At 37.1% G+C, this 7,099-nt stretch overlaps 1 pseudogene; it reads right to left on the reverse strand.

The window, feature by feature from the left end:
• Window positions 1–411: 411 nt before the first annotated feature.
• LOC134361613 (small ribosomal subunit protein eS1-like) lies at window positions 412–3,885 on the reverse strand (annotated as a pseudogene).
• Between the last annotated feature and the right edge of the window lie 3,214 nt (window positions 3,886–7,099).

Below are 7,099 nucleotides of genomic sequence, written 5' to 3' on the forward strand. Positions count from 1 at the left end.
AATACAATGCTTCAGTCAATGACTGATAGTGGTCCCATAAGATTAGAATGGAGCCAAATAAAAATAAGATTAGAATGGAGCCAAAAAATTCTTATCACCTAAGTGACCTTGTAGCCATCTTAACATTGTAGCACAAAGCATTACTCACTAGGAGCGATAGGGTATACCATACAGCCTAGGTGTGTTGTAGTCTATACACTCTAGGTTTGTGTAAATAAACTCTATGATGTCTGCATGACAAAATCAGCTGACGACACATTTCTCAGTATATATCCCATCCTTAAGCAACATATGACTGTATTATTTATTACATATATGATATATATTATAAAATAAATGAAATCATCATAAACCTATTATTTATTTTTCACAAATAGGACTTTTTATTCGTCACTATTAAAAGTCTGAATTCTAAACAAATTCTTGGACTGGTGTTTCATATCCATCAGCTCATTCAACTTTAGCACCTGTCTCATCTTTAGTAGCTTTTTCAAAACTACTACCTTCACCATGAAGATTCATAAGTTTTCCCAGTTCAAACCTGGGCTTCTTCAGCATTTTCACTCTTCTATCAAAGACATCATGGAGAGGATAAATAGATTGGCAAGCCTTTTTTACATCTTCCAATGCTGTCTGGAATCAATTTATTGGCCACTTCTTTCGAGTCATTTGTCTGCATCTCTCAGGTCATGATTTCCATCATCTTCTTGCAGATTTGGCAAAACTGTTGGTGCTGACTGTAAGAGATCTTCTGTATCCGATTGTTGTGTTTTTTTAGTAAAACCAACACAGAACAGACGACACAAATAACCATTGGTAGTCTTGACAACATGAGCTGCAATCATGGTCTGCCATGTTTTGACCATGGAACACATTTTCTCACAGGTAAGGTTCATGCCACGGAATTTAGTCAGGAAGTATTTTCCCTGAGCATACTCAGTAATCAGCTTGAATTTCCTAAATGCAACTTGACCATTCTGCATATCAGCAGGGTTTGCTGCACACACACAACCCTTGAGGCCATTGGATGCAATTTTGGTTCCTTGAGTCCTGGTAACTAGTGTTTTTCCAATATTTCTTATATTGAACATAGCAGGTGCTTTCACATTATATTAATGTTTCTTAGAAAACAGGCCAACCACTTTTTTCTTGGCTCCCTTTTTGTCACCTTTTGTAAGGCACTTGTTCTTGCCAACCTCAAGAGAACCAAACGGCAAACCTATTATTCTTTAAGCTGCCCTCTTCACTGAACATATTATGGACATTTATCAATGTCAGTTCATATGGATCTGCATTACTCTTTTTGATGGTATTCCTTTGCATGAATTTATCATGAGCTAATGTAGTGCATTAAGTAGCAGATTTCAGTTTATATTAGGATCACTGGTGAAGTTTGGTAATTCTCCTGTTGCCAATGTCCATCTTCTATTATTCAGATCCAAAAGTTCTAGTGTGGGGCTCAAACATCCATATTTGTAAGAGTGTTCAGAGACTCTAATACAGACCAACTTTCTTATTGATGGGCATTTAGTTTCTTTACTTTTTTTATATACAACACGGTAATAATATTGACACTTGAAAAGAGAAAAAATGGAAAGTTGGAGAGAAAAATCATATGTTTCTCTCTCTTACTTTATTCCTTTTCACCTTTTCTACTGTTTCTCCCCAGATGCTGACCTTCAAACTTCTTCTCATTCCATGGAAGGAAAAATAGTAAGAGATTAGATTGATTTTTGGAGAAAATAAAGAGATGAAGGAAGTAGGAAAAGGAGTTCAGTAGAAGATTCTGGCAGAAGGAAAGACAAAATGTTTTTGTTTTTTTATATAAATTCTTTATTTTAAAGCTCAACATTATACAGTGTAATCATTTTTCTTGTCCCTTTACCAATTCCTCCCTTACCTTTCCCACCTCTAGTAACCTGTTCTTTCCCACCTCTGGTAACCCCCTTTCCCACCTTTAGTAACCAGTTCTGTTTTCTCTTTTGGAAGTTCAACATATTATTGTGATTGTCATATCTTTCTTTCTTTCTTTTTTATTTAGTTGTTTATTTTTTAGCTCCTGCTTATGAGTGAGGACATGCAGTATTCCTCTTTCTGTACCTGGCTTATTTCACTTAACATGATTTTCTCTAAGTTCATTCATGTTGCTGTGAATGGCAATATTTCATTCTTTTTTTTTTTTTTATGGCAGAGTAGTGTTCCACTGTGTATATGTACCACATTTCCCTTATCCAGTCATCCAATAATGGACTTTTAGGTTGGCTTCAACTCTTGGCTATTGTAAATAGAGCTGCGATAAACACGGGGGTGCAGGTATCTCTTTGACATAATGATTTCCACTCCTCTGGGTATATACCCAGCAGTGGGATTGCTGGATCATATGGCTTCTGTCTGTAGTTGTCTGAGGAATCTCCATACTGTTTTCCATAATGGCTGCACCAATTTACAGTCCCAACAACAGTGTAGGAGTGTTTCTCTTTCTCTGTATCCTCACCAGCATTTGTTATTCTCCATCTTTTTAAAAACAGCCAGTGTAACTGGGGGTGAGATGATATCTCAATGTGGTTTTGATTTGCATTTCTCTGATGCTGAGTGATGTTGAAATTTTTTCATATGTCTGTTGGCCATTTGTATATCTTCCTTTGAGAAATGTCTATTCAGTTCCTTTGCCCATTTTTAAATCCACCAAAACTGTGCACCCTGCCATGGGCTTCAATCCTTTTTGCATAAAAGTACAACCAGTCCCACAGTGGTATCTTTTTAAAATTTGTACAAATATGGCACATTGTCAGCAGTGGTCTTCGTGATTCTCTCTGTCTGCCCTCTTGCCACCGGTTTTGTGGTCTCTGCTCTCCCAGGACTACTATCCACAAATAATTCCTAAACATCAAGCATCTCTTAAGCCCAGTAAGATTACTGAAGTTTGCTTTAGCACAGAGAAGAGATTACATCAAATACTAAATAATTTCACTATCCTGTTCAGTTTTTCATCCATGTTCCTCTGTACTTTCCAAAGTTCTAAAGTCCTTATACACGACTTCACTACTGATGTAAGCCATACCTTCAACCCTTTCTGTGCCCCATATTCTGGTGAATAAAAATTTCTCCATTTTCTTTTCCTATTTTAAGTCTCTGAACCTTTTAACATTCTGCCCCCTATGCTTGTAATCCTCTTATCCCCTTGTCTACCTGGTAGACTTTTATTTCTCTATTCATCTTTCAAACCCTATTTCAAAATGAAAGAAATTGGATTATTAAAAAGTGAAATTATATAATCCCCCTCCAAATTCACCAGTCATTGTTTGTCTCCCACATAGTAGCTTCTGTTCTCTCCTACCTCTCCCCAACTTGATGATAACTCCTGGAGAGCAGAGCCCTGACTACTTGTTCCCACCACCCTGTGTTTAGCACAAATCAAATGTTTGTTTCCTAAGCTTTTTTCCTCATAACCAAATATCCTGAGGATGATAGTCACTTAAGTTTAAACTGCTGCCACTTTCCAAAAATCAATAACTTTAAAAGTCTAACGATTCTGCTGGCCACTACTTCTTCTGAGGACTTAGACCCAGACTGCAGCAGAAAGTTTTTTTCTTATTTAACATTGGATTTCAGCAAGTTTCTGGTTGCCATTGGTTTTTTTTTTGTTTTGTTTTGTTTTGGTTTTGGTTTGGTTGGTTTTTTTTTTTTTTTTTCACTATCTCTCAGGAAGATCAATTTCATTCACTCCTTCCAAATCCCTTTTGTTGTCCTCACATTTACATTCATTGCCCTATTTTTAAGAGCTTTTTGTGAGGTTATGCTCCGTCTGAATTTGATTACTTTTTCTGTTTCTGGTTCCTTTTCAATTTCACTAAGCAAAGAATAGAGTGTTAATGAATCTGTCATCTTGACAAGTTCAAATTTCTTGTGAGGTTTATTAGATTATGATCAATGCGGTTAATCCAGAAAACATATGAAAACAACGTTTTATTTTACTCCTTCCATATAGGCTGCAGCACTTTATTTTTGATTCATTAACAGAAAAGATGCATTTTTTTTCTTTGCACTGTTTAGTTGTCACCAGTTTCTTTCCAAAACTGACATTCTTATCCAAATATAAAAATTATAAATTAAATTAAAATAAGTTACTTTCTAAATTTTAAGTTTATTACTAGGCATGGATCTTAAATGCTTTATATACCTCATTTTGTTAGAGACTCATAACAACACTGTGAGGTAGGTACCATTATTGGCTTGACATTGTAGATGGAGGAACTGAGTTTCTGAGAGGCACAGGGACCTCCCCAAAGTTAGAATGTGCTGGGTCTAGCCTGCAATCCTGCTCTGACAGAGTTTGAAGCCTCTGCTTTCCTCTACTTAGCCTCTTTCTTAGTCAGTCTGAGAGAGGCACCTTCTAACTGATGTCTACATAAGGCACCTCCTACGATCCAAACTTGTAAGGCAAAGTTAAGCATTTAATAAATCTTTTAATAAAAGTGAAACTAAAATTTTTTTCAGATAAGGATTCCCAAAACCAAATGCCTGTAGCAGCCAAGCAGAAAAAAGTAAATGGGTTAAGCAGGTGGTGTATAAAACAAAACAAAAGCAAAATAATCATTGATAAGCTCAAGTTAAATTGGTGCCTTGAAGGATTCCTGGCCTGATGTTGCCAGATATCCCATTATTTTCAAAAGAAGCCAGAAATTCAGGTTTTTATTTAATGCCTGCTAATTATTAAATGTTGGCAACTAAATCGGGTGTGTTTATTGTTTTTTGTTTTTGTTTTTAGATTCCTTGTATGAGCGAGATTATGTGGTATTTCTCTTTCTGTGCCTGATTTACTTCACTTAACATGATGGTTTCCACTTCCATCTATGTTGTTCACTCTCCAAAACATCGCAAACCTAGGACCCAAATTCAGGTCTTCTGCATTCCAATTTCAATGTTCATTCAACTAATCAGTGCTGTGGGTGAAAAAGGATTGGCAACAATGACAGAAAGAAAGAGAGAGAAAGAGAGAAAATGCTGAAAATTCTTCCTCAAAAGTATGGTTACCTGACCAATTACCACTCTATTGACTCACAGCTCTCTGACCCACCAGTCAACTCTGAAGCTGGAGGAGCAGACCTGGGACCCCTATTTCAAAAGGCCCCAAGTCTCCCAGAATCTAGGAGTCTGAGCAAGAGCTCAAAACTGGGTAATGCAATCAAAATAATCTAAAAATTGGACTTTGGACTGGTAGTGGCAGTGATGACAGAGAATGCCTGAAAGAATGTTTTATGCTCAGAACTCTTGTTAAACTGAGTAATGAGATACTATACCTATAATTTGCCTCAGTTCATACCTTGGAATTTCCTCACAGTAACATAATCAGTACCTCTGTGCCTGATCCGACTCCGTGGGCCACATGGCAATGAACAGGGTCAGAGAAAGGTTAGCACCATAGAGAATCAGAAGTGGGGGAAAACCATAAACCTAGGCTCCTAGCCTCCAGAGGAGAGATGACTACCTGACCCAATTGAATGCCTGGGAGTAGGAGCAGAAGCTGAGCTGCCCTGGGAACTCCTCTCCCGTAGCTCTTTGCTGTTGAAGGCAATTCCTTGGAGGTGCCCCAAGTCATCTCACATCCATGATTACATGGAACATTAGTGTGTGACCAGAAGAGATTCATTCAATTTTAAGACATACGTTTAGTAAACTGAATTTCCAAAAGCATTAGAGGAGTTGTAGCATCATCTATCCATTTAAGTACATGTCTCATGTTTAATACTTTCTATGAGCTATTGATATGCTGACTCCCATAATATCTCTGAATATTGACTTGGCACTTGATTGAAAGGTGCCCATTACAGACACATAAGGCAAGATAACATGCTCAATCAATATGTGATGAGTGGAATGAGAGCATAGACTGCACCATGTTGTAACTCAAACAATATTCTTAATAACTAAAACAATCCTTACTAGGCTGTAGCAGAGTGAATGAGAATCATTATTATAGATATTTGACTCTCATTAGAAAAGCTTAAATACAGAATCATTTTAGACTTTCCTTACTAACCCCCCAAACACCTGAACAGCGCTGCTGAATAATATATAATACTATTATATTGCATGGCAAAATGCACCAAAGAGATTTTTTTTCACTCTTTCATGGTAATGAGATTGAGAATTTTTAAGTATACCAATAGTTTGAGATACAGGAAGCCTAAAGCATTATTTTCCGTATTTGACCAGGGAAAACAACCTAAGGAATTATTTTTTCAAGGAAGTCTTTTGACTGAGGCTCAAAACATCATGCTGTTGCCTTAAACAAGACATCAGAGTTGGTAGAAATGAGGTATACAAACTAACACGTTGATCTAAAATAGTCATCTTACATTGAAATTATGGGGTTAGAGATCAGTTCTCCTCACCATTTATTTCAAGACCCATATTAAAATATCAAATGTGCACTTACCAAATGAAACACTGAAACACCAAATATTTGCTTCTACCCATAAGTCAGCATAGACTTTCACTGAAAGGAAATACCAAGAGTGTTATCTCTTTTGAGGTAAATGTCTTGCTGGATCCATTTTGGTATTGTGCCAAGAATAACAATGATGGTGACGACCAGTCGTCAGCTGGTCACAGGCATGGCAGTCGAGTTGCTGGGTAACAAAGATCATGTGCATGGGCAAGCAAGATGTTCGGCATTCAGGACTGTCAGAGGGCACAGCCTGCCAGGTGAAGTTCTTTGCCAGGAACCGAGGCAAAGGGAAAGGAGGATGGGCTTCTAGAAACCTCTGATCATGGAGACCCCAATATTTGCTAGACATAACAATGGGCTTTATATTGGCACAATGCAGGCTTACTTATTTTCTCTCAGGCTTTAACACTTATTTCTCTTATAAAAATCACTGCTCTGGGTGATTTCATCTGTCACAAATGCCACCTCTAGGTTGATGAAGGAGAAAATATATGTTGGAATTAGTTGTAATAGTTTTCTTTCTGGCTTTTATTTCTTCTGGAAGATTGAATCTGGTCTCAGTCAAGTGACCTACCTAATACTTCAAGTGAAATGCAAATGCTTTATTGTTTAAAACGAGGGTGGAAAACAGATTTAGTCTCACATATA

Source organism: Cynocephalus volans, chromosome 13 (genome assembly GCF_027409185.1).
Source record: "Cynocephalus volans isolate mCynVol1 chromosome 13, mCynVol1.pri, whole genome shotgun sequence".
Classification (NCBI taxonomy): Eukaryota; Metazoa; Chordata; class Mammalia; order Dermoptera; family Cynocephalidae; genus Cynocephalus; species Cynocephalus volans.